The sequence below is a fragment of the Schistocerca nitens genome, chromosome 2 (genome assembly GCF_023898315.1).
Source record: "Schistocerca nitens isolate TAMUIC-IGC-003100 chromosome 2, iqSchNite1.1, whole genome shotgun sequence".
NCBI lineage: Eukaryota > Metazoa > Arthropoda > Insecta > Orthoptera > Acrididae > Schistocerca > Schistocerca nitens.
Window position 1 is genome coordinate 608,997,646 of NC_064615.1, and position 19,555 is coordinate 609,017,200.

The window sequence follows — 19,555 nt, forward strand, 5'->3', positions numbered from 1 at the left end:
CTCTCTTGTGACTGAGAAATTTACGTTTGCGAACCAGCTGATGCAAAACTGAGCTTGCCCTTTCCTCGTATGGTATACTGGGAACTTTGAATGAAGGGCAACAGGCAGATTTCATAATTATAGATTTCTGGTTGTTTGATATGCAGGCTGTTAACGAAGGTACAAGCATATGGAATAATTTCACAGATGTGTGTGTGGCTCGAAAACATCGTAATTATTTTTTGCAGATGCTTTCACTGAAACTTCAGCACCAGAAGAGCATGCCAAGCCAACAATCACAGAACAGGAGCAATCCTTACCTGCACCAGCCATTTTTCCCAGAACTGGCATACAAATCAAGTCTAACTTCATCGATTTTCCATGGGCCCAATTTCAAAAAAAGGGGGCTGATATGGCGACATCACTAATCCACTTCACAACAATAACTGAGCGAACCCATTGCTGACTATGCAGTAGTATCTTCACTGCAGTTGTAATGGTTACAAGTATTTACATTTGTTTACTCTTGTTTCTGTTTTATCTGACGAAAGTAAAATGGATGTTATACGTTCAGTAACTGAGAAACTAGTTTATATGGATAAAATATAATATATGAGTCCCCAGGGCATTATTCTCTTTAAAAATTATTCGTTGCTGCTCTTAATTGATGATATAATTAGCTTCTGTGCCTGTTTCACAATCAGATAGAGGAGGTGTAATATTGATGGTACAATCTTCTTTAGGAACGTATATGTCAAATACCGGGTATCAAAAAGTCAGTATAAATTTGAAAAGTGAATAAATCATGGAATAATATAGATAGAGAGGTACAAATTGGCACACATGCTTGGAATGACATGGGGTTTTATTAGAACCAAAAAAATACGAACGTTCAAAAAATGTCCGACAGATGGCGCTTCATCTCATCAGAACAGCAATAATTAGCATAACAAAGTAAGACAAAGCAAAGATGATGTTCTTTGCAGGAAATGCTCAATATGTCCGACCTTAATTCCTCAACAATAGCTGTAGTCGAGGAATAATGTTATGAACAGCACTGTAAAGCATGTCCGGAGTTATGGTGAGGCATTGGCGTCGGATGTTGTCTTTCAGCATCCCTAGAGATGTCGGTCAATCATGATACACTTGCGACTTCAGGTAACCCCAAAGCCAAAAATCGCACAGACTGAGGTCTGGGGACCTGGGAGACCAAGCATGACGAAAGTGGCAGCTGAGCACACAATCATCACCAAATGATGCACGCAAAAGATCTTTCATGTGTGTAGCAATATGGGGTGTTTTTTTTGTTCTAATGAAACCCCATGTCATTCCAAGCATGTGTGTCAATTTTTACCTCTCTATCTACAATATTCTGTGGTTTATTAAGTTTTCAAGTTTATACTGACTTTTTGATCACCCGGTATATATATACACCTATTGTTACCATAGATAGATAACCTATCCATTGGAGATAACATACATGCAATCTTCTAAGTAAAGTGGAGTATTTTCAGATAAGTCACGTGTTGTGCTTAAGACTTTGAGGAGTTCTACTGAGTAGTGACTTTGTACTGGGAAGGAGAGCTATATAAACTGCGAGCTAAAGGGCGTACCTTTCGCACCAGTACAGTTTCTTTCGGGTTTGGTTTTGATTGTGGTTGCCATGTGTCATTATATATAAAATATTTAGTTAATGATAAAGAATCACTGGTAATGTTAATTATATTTACTGTTTTTCCCAAGTTTGATTCAAACTGGATGTCACAGAATTCAGTGGAAGGGACATCAAAAGATGCTACAGTTTATTTCAAATGACAGACTCTCAACAAAAAGGGAGGAAATGGACCATCATTGAAAAGGATTTGTGGGGGAATGGTGGTGGTGTCTGTTAACATCAAGAGTTCCCAGTAACGTACCCTCATTGTGGTTCCTCGTGTTTAGTATTGGAGTTAATACTTTCGTTTTATCTTAGTTTTTATTTTCAGTGTGATATTTCAAAGATTCCGTGAGGACTTGCATATGTTCATGACAGTTCCTGTGAGTGTTCTTACACAATAGAGGCCTTATATCTGAAAGCAAAAAACGGTTTAAATTTTACATTACCTTATATAAAGTAAATTCTCCCACTGCACCTAAATTAAAGTATAAATTGATGAAACAGTTTCCATGTAAAAGCCTTTTTAACAGTGTGGATATTAGAGCTATTGAAGGAGAAAAATTTAGACTTTTGGACATTAGTAAATATTGCAGAATGGATATGTCTGCCATCAGCAATGGAGTGTGAACCTTTAACAATGGATATTAAAAAAAGTTGTCCGCCTCCATAGCATAGCAGTAGCGTTACTGGCTACTATGTAGGGGGCCTGGGTTCGATTCCCGGCAGGGGACTGGGTGTTGTGTGTCCTTCATCATCATTTTCATCACCATTGACTCGCAAGTCTCCGAAGTGGCGTCAACTAAAAAGGACTTGCAATAAGGCGGCCGAACTTCCCCAAATGGGGGCCTCTCGGTCAACAGTGCCATACGATCATTTCACTTTTTTTTCATAAGAAAAGTTTTACAAAAAATTGTTTGGTGTGTTTGTACATATTTTTTCTGAAGTAAATAAATGATAATGATTCAAAGTGTTTGGATGGCATTTTTCCCATTCTTACACTTCTCAGGAGTGTGTATAATTCACTACAACTTTTGTAAAGATGAACTGTTGTAAATTCTGCTATTGCCATTATCAAGCTTTGCCACTGGAAACTTCACTTTCATTATCGGTACTGGGCTAGTGTTTTGATGTTGGATCTAGTGTGAACACAGGTCCATTTAATGACATTGCTGCTTTCCATTTCATTTCACTGATAAGCAATGTGAAGAGACTTATAGTGTTTAAAGTTTGTGTCCAGGTCGTGCACAAAAACGCTTTATTGTGACTGCTAAATAATATATTATTTTGAATATGTTCCTTATGTTGTTTGATGGTCATTTCACACTGGAAATCATGTCACCATCATGTCACAGCACCATCATGTCACAGCACCATCATGTCATAGCACTGTCACGTGAAGGTGTATCCACACTGTCCGTCATGTCACTGCATGTCAAGTGAAGTCAGGTGGTCTCAACTCGCATGGCTGTCCTCAACTGTTCTTTTTGCAGGCATTTTGATCTTCCCAAGATGATTTGCAACTGTTTTTTGCGTGCTAAGTACACATACACAATGCTGTAGCTTATATACGTGAATCCTGTAGTCGAAATTTGTTTCAAAATGACATTTATGGGACCCAAATGGTTTGCAGCTTGCAGGGATAGCTTGTACATTAAAGAAGGAAGATGTAAGTGCAAAACAACACAAAAAAGGATGTGGGTCGGAAAAATGTCACTAAGTGGTACAAATGGTACTGACAGAGAATTCCACACACTATACAAGGAGCTCAAGGAAGAGGAACCTGCACTTCATATTTTAAAAGTCGAAGCATCAGTTTTTCACTTGTTACGTCAAATTGCATGCAGAATTACGAGAAGAAACAAAGTTTTATGAGCTACATTACATCCAGGGAAAAACTGCTTTGTTTAAGGTTAAGTCTATTTGGTAATTCAGTGGACATTTTTGTTCAGCAATCATATCTTCCCCCAATACCTTTCCCTTCAAGATTTATAGGTTTCCTTCGTATCCTGTATTTGGCCTTATTTGTACTGGGCTCAGCAAAACTGTTTCACACACAATCCAGAGAGAAACGTAATAATAAATAAGCATGTACAAAGACATTTAAACAAACAACTTGCAGTGTCTGAAGGTTTCAGTCCATTTCTTTATGAACAAATGCCTGACAACATACAAATAAATTCCACCTACTAACCAAACTTATTCTACCCATGTACTTTTTTCACTTCAAGTTGCAGCCATATTGCAATCTATTTCATTGAAAAATATTAAATAAGGTACCAGTATGTTTAAAAATCCACTTTATAAATGTAGTGCGGGGCAAGTAATTTAGTATGTTCACATCGTACAATTGAGACTGCTGCCTCAGTGGTTCAATGAATCGTTCGTCGCTTATTATAAATTTAAAAAAATTAAATAACAAAACGTAACAAACTAGTTATAACAAATAACGAACAACTGATATCAATCACGAAAACGCCGTCGAAACGAAATATAGAGTTGTGAGTATTGTCGTTACCAAAGGAAAATGAGTTGGGAGCGCGTGATCAACAACGGACAGATGACTTCGGCCGTCAGAATTTCTTCCCAAGAAACATTGACAGTGCCGTGACGTGACGGCCAGTGTAGGCATCTATGAGACTTTAAATTCTTGTAGTTTACAGAAGGGTAATGATAAAATGTGAACAGGTCTCCCTGGAGATGGCTCGATAACATGAACATCTGTACGTGGAGTTGGTTGTATAGCCAACAGACTGAAAGTCAAAAATGAAATGGTAAAAAACACTGGTCGATCCACTCGACCACGGACATACTTCGATCTTTGTTAATAGTATCTGTGGAAGCTCAATTCGGTGTTAAACCTCTTTGCCGCTAGTTGTTGTGAGATATTGTTTACTATGGTTTGATTAGTTGTACAAAGGGTTTCGAAGGATGTGTTTGTGTGAAGTCGTCGACAGACGGCGAAAGATTGAGACGTTAGATGAAGTGTCATGAGTCAATGTCTCGAAGAAAACGGCTGTTATTTCCTTATAAAGTAGGCGAATAAGGAGTAAAGCAAACAGTTGACTGGAATAGCCCAGGAAAAATGTGGCATCGTCGGCACAATGTTTTTGAGACGACGTTTACCCAACACCCTTTCCATATTTCTGGTATCTTGTGGTTTCACTGTATTAATATTCATGTTAAAACACCTTTATGACATGCATCAGAAGTGCCACAGACTAGAAACATACAAGCAGTACGTAAGTATGCCTTAGCAGTACGATGCGGAAAAGCTTCCCTGCATGTGATGTCATTTCTTATAACAGTCAGTTTGAAATACATCTCATGTTCTCTTTATCGCTCGTAGTAAGTTATTAACGTAATGCTAATATACGTCATGCAGACGAGTTTCGTACTCGTGCATGTGTGATCCGTCTGCATTAAAAGTTTATTATGGTAAAACAAAAGAAATAGTGATGTGACGATACCATTTTGTAGCAAACACTTTTCAATACAGGTCCAGGAACTTTCTGAGTACATGCAGAACGTTGAGCAATCCGCCAACAAGTCCGCTCGAAGTCTTCATCGCTTGAGTAGTGCTCTACAGCAGCGGCTCAGCATTCTAGCTGATACGGAAGTTCACAATGAAGCTGGGAGGTAGCAATTAAGGTTTGTGCCTCAATTTAGATAATTTATTTTAAAGGTTTTATTAGTGTATAAAGCATAAAAAACGAAAATTATGTACTAATAAATATCTACTCCATTTCGTTCTCGTCGTAGGAACAAGTGCTGTTAAGATTGCATTTAGTAGTTATTCCCTGTAAGTGTGCAGTGAGTGTTCAATGGACAGGTGTAAATATCTGCCCCAAGACTTGTTTGTTATGAACATGCTTCAGTAACCACCATTGTGCAATCTAGGTAAGATGTTCTTTATTCAGAGAATTCGGACAGTGCTTTAATTTGCACAATGGCAGGGATGAAAAAAATCATAATTCAGGCTTGAGTTGCTCATTGAAAACTCAATTTGCTCACTAGCAAGAAACATCTAGGTTATCAAACAAACTTCAGTTGTATAGACATCTACACATTTTACCTCTTGATTCTCATAGGAACCAAGTAGTTCCCATATTTGCAGCTGAAAATTATCTCAGAATGATGAGTGACTTAGTAGACAGCATTTTCCTTCACATACCTCTTTCTTAATAGGTGAAAGGCCTGTTCTGTCATTTCATTTACTTATTGCGTATTTAGCCTGACCAGATTGGAGCTTTAAGGCCCTCACTGAAATCAGATCAGGAGCAACACATCCAAAAAATATTAGATAACAATCACAGTAACAGTAATAATAATTTGAATTATTAATAAATGATAAGGCAATTGAGACATTAAAATTGATACTGATTTGTTGATGCATAAGAAACTTAGTAATAATAATTTGCTACAATTTGCATTCACATGGCAAATTAATTTGTACATATAGTTACATGCTGAACATTTCAATTCCCCCCCCCCCCCCCCCCAATTATCCAAGTTTGTAGTGTGACACTACAAACAAATGTTTTCACAATCTGTTTCCTTATTTCCAGGCTGGTGTTCTTGCTTGTAAGTGCATCCTCGATTTACGCAGTTTTAGCCTGTTGTAATTTGCTAGCAATTTCTTTCTGGCTTCTGTCATCCCTTGTGATCCTGCTTCACAAATAGGTAAATTCCTCCTATCATTTCTAGCTCCTCTCTTCCAATTCTTACTCTTAAATGTCCACTCTTCTGCAGCACTGCATACCATTACTTTAGTTTTTCATGTCATCATCATCATCATTCATACCCATTGTGTGTGGAGAAAGGCAACAGCAAACCACCTCCATTAAGACCTTGCCTTCCCCTACATTTTGTCAAGAAGCATGGGGCTTCATTTACAATCCATTCTCATACCATGTCGTCTGCAGAAAATCCTTTCTATTGTTTTAAGGACCTTCTCTAGATCTTGTTTAACGTCCGTGATCACAGCAATATTATCTGCGTAACATAGCTTGTGTATCTTAGATTCCTGCCTCAGCAGCTTCACAAACTTTGTCTATAGCTTCCTGAATGCAAGCATTGATTATATGAGGAGAATGAGCATGTTCTTGTCTCGTTGCGTTTCCAATTTTTGCTTCTTGTTCCAATGAAAATTCTTTATTACAGCCACTTAGTTCTTATAAAAACTGTGTGTCATCCCCAAGTCTTAAATCTGCTTTCTTCAACACTCTGAATATTTCGTGGCAGATAAATTATCAAATACCTTTACTATATGTGCAAAGGCAATATAAGTTGGTTTACATTTCTGTATTTGTTTTTCAATAATAATCTTAAGTGCCAGAATTGCTTCTCTTGTTTTCTCTAATCCACTCCTGAATCCAAACTTATCTTCATTCAGTATATCCCCTATCTTCTCTATAATTCTCGTCAGAATTATCTGTGTAAGAATTTTTGACACATTTGGTAGTGGGCTTAAGGATCTGTACCATTCATGTTTTACAGCTGCTACCTTCTTCAGTATAGGAACCATGATGCATTTGTGGAAGTCAGTTGGTATCTCTCCTGTGCTATAGATGGACCTAATCAGTTTCAGCAGCATTGTTTTGATGATGTCACCAATCTTCTTGATTAGTTCTGCAGTAATGACATCAGCACCCATTGCTTTCTTCTTCTGTAGATCTTGAAGAGCTTTCTGAAATTCTTCTTCCAGAATGTTGTCTCCTTTGTCATATTTGCTACTTGCTCTTCTTTTTCTGTAGCATCCTCGTTTTCAGTCATACTGTTCTGCAATGTGTTCTTTCCATCTCTTCAGTAAACACCATTTTTCGCTCTGCCTTCTACTCTACCAAAGTTTGTTGTTTTGCATTTGTTAAATTTATTTGGTTTTCTGTAGCCTATATCAGTTCTGCCATTTCGCTTATTTTCTTCCACTTCTCTTTACTTTTCTTCAAGAAAATTTTCTTTTCATTTGCTAGCTTCTTTGTTGACTAAACTCCTAAATCTTTTGTATTCAGTTCATCAGTTGCGTTTTTGTGTAGTCTTCTGCTTTCAATGAGCTGAATAATATCTGCTGTAATCCATTTCCTCCTGCTTTTGGGTTTAGTTTTCCCAGCTATCTGTTCTACTGCTGGGTCGACCGAAGCGTCCGATCCTACCCGTCGGCTTTGAGCCGTGACGTAAGGCTGTTGTGTGTGGCGTCACGACGGCGCGGAATTTAGTTTGTGAGAGTGGTGTGTTTGTAGGTGTCATTTTGATGCGATTGGTGGTGCTCTCTGGTGGTGTGTTAGGTGATGCTTTTGGTTTAGTTTGCGAGTGTGGCATCGTGTGTGAATTTTGGTAAATTGCTTTTTTTATGTCTTTGGTAGGTATGGATATGACTGGCAGGGTCAACAGTTTTCGGTTGTCGGCTATGATGGGGGAGAGTGCGTTGTCTCTAATAAAATTTCTTCAACTATTCGGATTTTTGGATGAAGTCGTGAAATGTTCAGTATGCTGTGAAGAAATGAGGCTTACGTAAAGTCCCGGCGTCTTGGGCCGCGGGTGGCTGTATGTGGAGATGTTGTAAGGATAACAGGTCAAGGGAAGTGTTCGATTCCAATGGGTGGCTGTGAATGTTAGTTTTGGTATCGGAAGATGTTTCTGAGCTATATAGGTCAAGGGAAGTGTTAGGACCTAATTTATGGGATTGGGAGCTGCTGTTGAGATATATAGGTCAAGGGACATGTTCGATTCTAGATGATATTGTGTTTAGTGGTATTTGGGGAGTTTGTGATGTCGGTTTTTTTCGTCGTTTTGCGTGGTTTTATATGGGGGTGGGTGTCTAAATTTGTTTATATTTAGTTTGTCCCCACCCAAAAAAAACCCGTTTCCCGCACTTGTCCCGTTAGTGTCATTAGGCTTTTTGTGGAACGTGTGTATGTTTGTTTTCGATGTATTTTCGTCCTCATAATGTATACGTAACGACTTTATATGTGCCATATTGGAATCTTGGTTTATGGTCGTTTCCGCCATATTTGTGACGTCATGGGTCAAAGCAGACGGGCGGGATCGGACGCTTCCGTATTTGCCTACTGCTTTATATATGCCAAATTCAGTTTGTTCCTAATTTTCTTTTACTCTGCCATGTTGGAAATTTTTAGCTAGGTTGTCTGTTTCTTGTCATAATGTCTTGCCAGTTCTTCAGTTTTTCTATTTCCCATTTTTGTTTTACTGTTCTTTCTTCAGACATTTGAATTTGAATAAACTTTTTATCAGGACCAGGTTGTGGTCACTGTATGTCTACAGATGGATGACTCTTGCAGTCCTTTACTTGGTTTCTAAAATGCAATTAACGTGGTGTCTCCTTCAGTCTCTTGGATCCTGCAATGTGTAACTTCTTTGCTTATGGTGTTGGAAAAGTGTATTGCAACAACTAGGCTAATTGGTGCTTGGAGCAGAACTCAATTAGTCAGGCTTCTCTTTTATTTCTTCTTCAAAGTCCATAGTTGACCACATTCCCCTATTCTGATTCTCCACCCACTCTTGCATCCCAGCCCCTATTAAACTTGTGTTATCATGGTGTCCTTTGGTTTGGTTTCAAGTTTGACCACTATTATCCTAGAGCTGTATTGCCCGTATCCCATGACAGACGAGTCAGTGTTTTTTCTTAAAATTACTCCAACTCCTTCCACTCCAGGTTTGTCTTGATCAGTTCAAGTGGGAATGACTCAGTATATCTAGACCAGATGTATCCTGATTGGGGCCATTTCATGTCCGATGTGCTGAGCATATTGACTTCCAGTTGTTCCATTTCAAGTTTAAGGTTTTCTAGTTTTCTGCACTGCAGCAGTGTTCTCACATTCCAAGTGGCTATTTTAAAATTGAGATTGTTTTTCTTAACTGTGTCTGTATCTTTTCTGCCCCCACCCCAAGCCCAATTTGGGGGGGGGGGGGGTTGACTTCTTTATCTCCAGGAAATTTTACAGAACCCTATGCTGTTGACCATGAATTGGTTTCTCATATCCAGAACAAGAGGGTGCCTTGCCCAGCAAATGCCGTGGACTTGCCCCAGTAACTTATCCTGGGACAAATACCGTAGGAAAATACAGAAAAACTGCGCGTGAACTGATTTTGTCCATTATAACTTTTTTTTAAGCCTGTGACTGTGGGAACAGTGGCTTTATTTGTAAACAACTTTCCTGCTATTGTCACAATTTCCTTTTATTCATATTTTACACAATGCTTTTGGGAAATGTTTCCCATTTTCAAGTGTTTGTACTACATCATTTTTGTCATGTTTTTGATGTGAGAGGTTCTGCTTATTTTTTTTTACTTTACTGCGACATGTAAAAGAATGAACAATTTTTTGTTATTTATCAATTTTTATTTGTAGTTAGTGGTGAAATTTGGAAGAATCAATAACTATCAAAAAATTGCGTAATTTTTACATATTGCAGTAAAGTCAACAAAGCAGAACGCCACACATTGAAAACATTACATAAAAATGGCATAGTACAAAGAAATACACACCTGAAAATGGGAGTCATTTCCTGAATCGCATCTTGTAGAATATGAATTAAAGAAAATTGTGACTGGTAGCAGAGCAGTTATATATAAAAAATGCACATGAAATAAAATATAAAAAGTGTTCCAACAGCCTGGATTGCACAAAATATTTCTTTATTTAAGACAACTGGTTTTGACAGACTTCAGGTCTTAACAATCTTTGTTGTAAAACATTTTCATTTTACAACAAAAATAATAAGACCTGAAGGTTTCTTAAATATAGAAATAATTTATACAATGTAGGCTGTTGAGTGTTTGTAGTAAGTAAAACAGATCAAACCTTCAGTACTCAAAGTGAAAAAATTCAAAGAAATATCAAAGTTCAAGTTTATTTACAAACTTTGGAAAAAAGGACTACATGCAGTTCTCAACTTGTAAGAGCTCCCCCCCCCCCCCCCCCTCCCCATATAAATGTGACACACATAGAAGAAGTTGGCTGTTCAGTTCTTGTGATTGTGGTATGATAATAAATTTGATTGGGAGGAGCGTGCCACACAACTGCTGAAGCACCCAAACAAATCTTCATTTGCAGTACAAGTTTTGTCAATACAGGTGATACAAGAATAAAAAAACTAGTGTGTTTGACTTGCTATGAGTCTGTAATGTCATATGGGATCATTTTATGGGGTAGCTCATGAAGTCCAGGTAAAGTTTTCAGCCAAAAAGCGCATATGCGAATTACTTTTGGTGTGAACCTGAGAACATCCTGCACAAGCTTATTCAAGGAAGTGCTTCCCAGTATGTTTATCCCTTAAGCTAATTTGCTATAAATGATATATCTCTTTCAAACCAACAGCTTAATTCATGGAATTAGTAGTACTAAAAATAAGAATAATCTTCAAAAGATTTTGTCATTTACTTTGGTTCAGAAAGCACATTGTTCGAGAAACACATTTTCAGTAACTTGCCAGCTGCTATTAGAAATTAAGTAATAAGTGTTGTAAACAGATCTTCTCTTTGTGATGTGTGGATACAATAGCCTAAGAAGTATCATATGCACCTCAATGTATTGTAGGTTTGCATGGTTTTTGTGACATGTTTGTTGTTACCTTTTAAACGGAAATGTTTTTAAAGTTTTTGTCTTATTTCATGTCCATGAGAACTGTCACTTGATATCTTATATATAAAGAAAGATGATGAGACTTACCAAACAAAAGCGCTGGCAGGTCGATAGACACACAAACAAACACAAATATACACACAAAATTCAAGCTTTCGCAACAAACTGTTGCCTCATCAGGAAAGAGGGTAGGAGAGGGAAAGACGAAAGGATGTGGGTTTTAAGGGAGAGGGTAAGGAGTCATTCCAATCCCGGGAGCGGAAAGACTTACCTTAGGGGGAAAAAAGGACAGGTATACACTCGCGCACACACACACATATCCATCCACACATACAGACACAAGCAGACATATTTAAAGACCAATATGTCTGCTTGTGTCTGTATGTGTGGATGGATATGTGTGTGTGTGCGAGTGTATACCTGTCCTTTTTTCCCCCTAAGGTAAGTCTTTCCGCTCCCGGGATTGGAATGACTCCTTACCCTCTCCCTTAAAACCCACATCCTTTCGTCTTTCCCTCTCCTACCCTCTTTCCTGATGAGGCAACAGTTTGTTGCGAAAGCTTGAATTTTGTGTGTATATTTGTGTTTGTTTGTGTGTCTATCGACCTGCCAGCGCTTTTGTTTGGTAAGTCTCATCATCTTTCTTTTTAGATATATTTTTTCCACGTGGAATGTTTCCCTCTGTTATATATATATATAAAGTGTTTTACATCTTTGAGGTTTTCTTCATTTTGGGTGTATAGAACCTGAAGCACATCTAATCTAATCATCTAATGAGATGAAACTTGTAGGATAAGAAAATACAGGAGGATGGAAAATATTCTGAAGCAAAGAAAGCCTGTAATCCTGAGAGGAGAATTGGTTTTACTTTGATATTCACTTCTATGGGAGAAAGGCTATGTAGGACTGATGCTTTTCAGTACAAACTCTGTTCATTGAAACTAATGTCAAGTGCACATGCACTGTTGAAGACATTGTGCAACCTCTCACATCTGTCGAAGAGAAACAGAGGGGCAGATGCCTCTTCAGCAGGTAGTGAATGAGTGCTCTTGTTGTACATCTGCAAGGATAAAAGTATCTCTGTCATCACTAAAGAAAATTTGTTGGGTAAAATCAGATGCCCAAAACAGTCTGTCTAAAATCTTGAGAAGCAATAAACCTAACGGTTGTGTAATAAATCAGAAGAGAACATTGAAATTTGCATCTCCTCTACTCAAAATTCAATTCAGAATACGTGGATTGTGTCGTGCACAAAAATGATCAGTACCTGTTTAAATACAGCTATTAGATTGCCCGTTGGTTGAATTACATTCCATTGAAGACTTTCTCACCTGAATCCATTCATCAGATAATTCTGAAAAAGAAGTTGCTGAGATTGATGCTGAGCAGTGCAAAAGGTTCAATATCAGAATAGCTGCTACAACTGCACTGGGTATAGTGGCAAGTTGTTTAAGTCACTGGACTAGGAATTCAGGTACTAATGCAGACGTAGGTTTTCAAAGATTTCCCTGATTCAGTCATAGCTAATGCAGGATGGTTCCTTTTCAAAGGCCACAACTGATTTCCATCCCCATTCTTGCCCTCTCTAAGCTTGTGGTGCACCTCTAATTGCCCTTCTGTTGATGAGAATTAAACCCTAATTCCTTTGCCCTAAATCTAACAGAATCTCAACACAAGTGTTAACTGCTGATGCATCTGTCTCATATTTCTTGTGTCAGTTTAGGCCACATTTTTTCATTTTTGGAGTGAGAAGTGTAGTACTAAATTTAATTCCAGGAAACGGTTCAGAGATGACAGTGACAGAAATCCTTGCCGTCTTGCAGGTCATTACAGAAAAAGCTTGAAGGAGAATGTTAGGGAGCAAGTAATAATCAGGGCAACTGTATCTAAGTGTGATAAATTGTCCCATTATTTCAACAAATATGTGGGAAGCCATCAGGAATGTTTCTGGCAGATCAACAAGAATGAATATACTGAAACAGTGGAAATAGAGTAGAAATTGTTCTTAAAGAGACACTGTATTGCTGTTGCCAAAAATTGTGGTTGGGACTTCATTTCCAGTAACAGTGAAGAACACAACCACACTTTCCCCATATGGGAGATACATTCTGCAAGGCCTGAGACAGGCTGATATTGGAAATGACACAATCTATTAAATCATTTTACATCTGTTAGAACAATAAGCAAAAACAAACTGTCCAGTCTTTTTATTTTTTTAATGAAAATGTGGCCAGCCGAAGACTTCTATGATGGATGGAAGACGGCAAACTGATGCCTTATGCAAACCATGAAAAGGCAGTACATCTACAGCCTTACTTTGCAAAACATTGTGAAGTACATGCAAAGGCTACATATCCAATTGTAATGGTTATTATACCTTTTTTGCATTCCATTCAGGTATGGTGCATAGGAATAGTGACTGTTTAAATGTCTCTGTGGATCCTGTAATTAATCTGATCTTGTCCTCACAATACCTATTGGAGTAATATGCAGGGGGTTGCAGTATATTCCCGGAGTCATCATTTAAAGCCGGTTTTTGAAACTTGTGAAGATGAGATGGAAACTGTCCCGAGAAAGCCTACTTACTGTCTGCCAGTTCAGTTATTTCAACATCTCTGTGAAACTCTCACATGGGTCAGACAAGCCCGTGGCCATTCGTGCTGCGCTTCTGTGTATGCATTCAACATCTCCTGGTAAACCAATTTCTTATGGGTCCCATACACACTTAAATAATATTCTAGTACAGGCCACACACATGATTTGTAAGCAATCTCTTTTGTAGACTGATTTACATTTATCAAAGTCTACCTTCTTTACCCATGACTGAGGCCATGTGATTGTTTCATTTAATATCACCACAAAGAGTTACACCCAGGTATTTGTATGAGTTAATCGATTCCAGCTATGACTTGTTGATTTTATAGTCACAATGTACTACATTTTTCTGTTTTGTAAAGTGCACAGTTTCATATTTCTGAAAATTTAAAGCTAGTTGCCAACCTTTGCATCAATTTGAAACCTTACAAAGATCTAACTGAATATTTATGCAGCTTCTCTTGGACTGTACATCAGTGTACATAACTACATCATGTGCAGAAAAATCTTAGGTTACTGTTAATATTGTCTGTAGGGTTGTTAATATATTACATGAACAGCAGAGGACCGAACATACTTCACTCGGGTACTCTTGGCGTTAATTCTGCATCTGTCGATGTCTCTCCATTCAAGATAATGTGTTGCATCCTCCTGACAAAAAAAAACTTTCAACCTAGTCATAGGTTTCGCTTTAGGCCCTATACTACATACAACTGTACTTTCGGTAATAACTGTAGATGTGGTATTGAGTAAAATGCTTTTCAGCAATTGAGAAATATTGCGTCTTTCTGACTCTTGATCCATGGCTTTCAGTATGTCATGTGAGAAAAGTGTAAGCTGTGTTTCAAGTGATCGATGTTTTTTAAATCTATGCTAATTGGTATGGAGGAGATCATTTTACTAGAGATACCTCATTATGTTTGAGCTCAGAATACATTCTAAGATTCCACAACTAATGGATGTCAAGGCTAGTTGGGGGCTAGTTTTGTGAGTTAGTTCTGCTACCCATCCTTCAGACTGGGTAATGAATCTGATAGGGATTCCATTGTGCCCCGTTTCTCAATGCCATTGACACTAACACCTATCTCACTCATCTTTTCAGTGGTATGAACATTATATTGGGGCAATAATCTTAGATTTTCCTTTGTAAAGCAACATTTGGGAACACAGTTAAGCATTTCTGCTTGTTCTCTACTCCTTTCAGTTTCAGTTCCTGTCTTGCCCGTGACTGACTGGCTCTTAGTTTTAGTGCCACTAAGAGCCTTCACACATGATCAGAAGTTCTAAAAGTTTTTTGAAAAATGTTTCATTATATTATGCTACAGTAGTCACTGCAGGGTTCACGCATTGCTCTCTTGACAACCAGACACATTCCATTCAACATCTTTATATGCATAGTGTTATACTTTGCTTTATGCCTATTACACAGTAATCTGTTTCCTTAGAAGTTTCTTTACAGTATATCCCGGAGGATCCCTCTCATCATGAACTGTTCTATGGGGTATGGTCAACTGTTATAAACCTGAGCCATAGTTTTCCTACACGCTCCTATCCTGAGCTGAAAAAGATTAAGTTGTGACATTACTGTTTCTTTGTCTAGTATGCTGAACAGGTAAATCTTTCTACTTTTTTTAGTTACCTTTTTTACTTTATATTCATTGTCGCTGTAACTGCCTGATAGTCACTGATACCAGTTTGGCTTGACATCCTCAAAGAGGCCAGGTCTGTTTGTTACCATTAGATCTAATATATTTCCATCATGAGTAGGATTCTGAACTGTCTATTCTAGGTTGTTTTCAAAAAAAGCATTTAATAATGTTTCACAGTATGTCTTGTCGTTCCTACCACTAACAAAACTATAATTATCCCAATTGATTATTGGATGATTAAAGTCTCCTGCAATGATTACACTATGAACTGATGTTTCCTTTAAAGTTTTTGGTTACATCAGGAAGTAAGTCTGTTGGTCAGTAGAAGAATAAAGTTATAATTTTGTGTGAACCAGTGGTACCGAGTTGCTCAAACAGTTTTGCATGCAGCTTCAATTTCTATCTCAGTGTGTTTGAGTTTCTTCTCTACTGTGACAAATACACCATCTCCATTTCCTGTTAGCTTATCCTTTTGGTGTACACTTAAATTTTCCTCAGAAATATCGCTACTGTCAACCTCAGTTTTTAACGAGCTTTTGGCACCTAGTATTACTTGAATTTCATTGCTTCTGAGGAGTGCTTCAAATTCTGGCACTTCATTGCAAATACTTTGGCAGGTCACCACTAGTATTTTAACACTCTCACCTATGGATTATTTCTGTAGATCTGCCACTGTTACTCCTGAGCTATCTTGATTGATTGGAGAGTCACCTACATTTATCATGCAGATGGTAAAGGTTCTGTGTGGTCATTCTTTCTTGTTGCAAATATTGGAGATGGACTGGATGTTTATAAACACCCTTTGTGGTGTTACCATGATAAATTGTGTGTTTGAATTGTTGGTAATCATAAATCTCTTCAGATAGTTGACATGAAAAACCATTAGAGACTTTTGCCTATTAGAAGAACAGACAAGTAAGTCCTTTTGATGCTAAGATCTCACTAGTTTAGTTGAACAGAAAGATCTTAACAGCGGCTTTGTTGACATCCTCTTAGTATTTCTCTGAGATGAGTAGGGAAACCCAAATTAACTGGCTTGTGTGATGAGGATTTTATCCTCACACCTGCCTCTGGTTTTCCACTTTTCTCACGACCACTGTATCAATTTAATGGAGTGTTAATGCAGAAGTTTTAAAGTAAGGAAATGAGACCATGTTAACCTTTTCTAGGAGGTGTTAAAATTATTCTGAAATTACGTCCTTGCCGCTTTAGTAGTTACAGTAGAAATATTCAAATGTTATGTAAATTGCAAGTGTTAACCTGTAGCCATTACTGAATTGCTCTGCTACAACATTCAAATGTGCAAAGTATACATCTCACTTTGTGTATTCATTGTAACATTTATCTATCTTACCTGTTGTTTTTATTAGTTTCAGATTTAACTCTGTTATTTAGATTTGGAAGTTTTTGTTCCTGATTTCTGTAAAAAACATTTTTATATGAAGTAGATAATGAGGAAATTACTTCCAACCCTACAGGGCATTGTTTTAATGTAATGGCAAAAGTTAAAAAATTTGTGCCGTGCCAGGACTGAAACCCAAATTCACTGCTTCTTATGAACAGTTGCCTTAACTGCTTTGGCCATCCAGGGTGTTCCTGAGAGTCTCCAGTTTCCAACTTGGTGCATGCTGCAATGCAATATCCCTCATCCTGGTCCGGCACAAATTTTCAACTTGCTTTGCATTACCAAAATGTCCTTTGCAGCTGGAAGTCAAGAATTCCTACATCACTCTCTATTTCATACAAATGTATGCACCAGCAGTGCTATCATGAGTGGTAGAACACACACCACTCAAATATTTAGATACATTTTTAATAAAGCCTCTCTGTTCTAGGAGGTGAGATGCATTCTCCAAGTTACCATATCAGCGAAGTTCTCCAATATACCGTCTTATGTAGAAAAGAGGCCATGCATTTATTAACCAGCAGGAACTGGGTTTTTTTCCTAAATTAAAGTATGCATGAAAGTGTCAGGCAGATATTACTCAGTTTGAAAACCTATTACTCAAGTGTTCATGTTCTGTCATTGTGATGCATTATGGTATGGACCACACAATTCTACAAATACCAATGTATTTATAGTGAGTCCAAATATTTGGTACTATTTAGCACGTCTTGATTCTATCCTTGGGATTATGAGTTAAGTGAATATATTTGTCACTAATTCCTAGTCATTTCAGCTGTAACAAAAGAAATATTTTTATATAAAAAAGTATTTGTTGAAGATCTGAGTCTGTAACATTTATGTCAATGGAACTACTTTGCAATGTTAAGTTTCTTGAAAGTTAAAGATGTTGATAGTAAGTATAAACATTGTTTATTTGTCTAGTGTTGTTGTATTAGTTGGTTGTTTCCTGAATAAATAAGAGTATTTTTGTTTCCTTTGTGGTTGTTGTTGTTTTTGCAATGTTATATTAGGAACTCACTATGGGAAATATCATTAAGCTTATGACACTTTTGGTTTTAAAAGATCCATGTTGTAAAATAATGGTGACATTCATGATAAGAAAGATTACTCTCTTGTTGGAAGGAGAAGATTGAAGAAACAAATCTCCACGGTAAAATACCCAAGTTTATTTTATGTGAGCATTTTCCTTCTGAAGTTTCACTTAATAATTCACAGTTGACTTACACTGTAAGAAGACCACATCTGTTATTAAATCCATAGTAAATGACTGGTGATACATGAAGTGAACACATTGTTTTCTCGGCCAAACGCACCTAAACAATCGCACCAGATAAATATAGTGGTGAGGTGGATATACGGAAGTCTGTTCCTTGTTTGTGTGGTTAGTAATTTAATGTTTCCACTCTTAATATTTTGCAGAAGATGGTGTCAGCATCTGGGAAGATAATAATCAGTGTAGGTGTATGTCCAAAATGTGTGAAGTCAGTGGGTTCCAGATCTGATAAAGAGCCCAGCAATTTATATTATAGATTACGGTTTTCTCATTACCAAATTACTTTTATGGACGTGTTAATTGTTCTGTTGACAGATTAATTTTTCAGCTTTTGCAATCCTGGCTGCTTCTCAAACCCTTTTACATCCAGCTGCCCCAGAAGACTTAGTGATATTTTTCAAATATTGTGTTATTATAATTAATAACAGAAATCTGTTTTCATCTGAGAAAAAACTGGTCATAACATTTGTGGCAAATACTCAACTTCGCCTTTTTTCGTGCATTGCCACCAGTTTTCACCTACAGCCTTGATTACTGTTCATTGTTTGCATAAGGTAACAAATCAGAGTAAAGCGTCAGTTTCCTTTTCAAATGGTCCAAGTGTTGCTAAGAGTTTTTTTCACATTTGCTTTTGGTCAGCTTTTACCATATGCACATCTGTGTTGTAAAAGGGCTACACTCTATTCTGGTGTGCCAATGCCTTTGACTCTGTCACCTTTAACTGCCAATTCTTTACCACCACATTATGCGCTTTCTTGATGTTTTCTCCTTCCTTTGTAGTTTTGGCACTCAGATGGTTCATTTTTCACACATTTGAATTTAGCTATCCTCATTTCATAATAATTGAAAATTAGGAGGCAGACCCTTATAAATCTCTACTATCTTACAGTGAATTATTGTGATAAACTAACTAAAAAATTATTTTGTGACCATAAAAACAAAATAATCATCACAGGACCATTCTTTATAGCTACATAAGTAAAACTAGTCTGAAGATCTAGTTGACACTGTACTTGTTACTCCACATATACCAAAATAACAGAAAATTTTATGTCAGTGTCACATTTGTACCAAATAAGGTGCTTTTAACCTTGTCATTGTACTATCGTCTTTATACTGTTCATCTTCTCTGACCCTTTCTGTCCCTCTCTCATTTCATGGGTCTAGTTTACATTTTCTTTGCTTGGATGCTTGTTTTCCACTATATGCTTCATTGCTGCCCACGTATATTGCACACAGGCTTTATTATCAGTCTGTCCTTTCTGTATCTCTGACTTAATAGCAATTTCTAATGCATAATTTTTCAGGCGTCTGTTGCTAGCGTTTTATTTTTAATCTCTCTATCTATCTATCTAATGACTTTTACTGTGCCAGTTTCACTTAGTTGTTTAAAAGA

The 19,555-nt window shown here is 37.4% G+C and overlaps 1 long non-coding RNA gene across 1 annotated transcript; it reads left to right on the forward strand.

Moving 5' to 3' along the window:
* The first annotated feature begins 4,496 nt into the window (after positions 1-4,496).
* LOC126234514 (uncharacterized) lies at positions 4,497-17,821 on the forward strand. Its single transcript, XR_007544743.1, has 3 exons — positions 4,497-4,875; positions 5,133-5,284; positions 17,314-17,821. It is a non-coding gene; the product is annotated as an uncharacterized LOC126234514 (long non-coding RNA).
* The last annotated feature ends 1,734 nt before the right edge of the window (positions 17,822-19,555 follow it).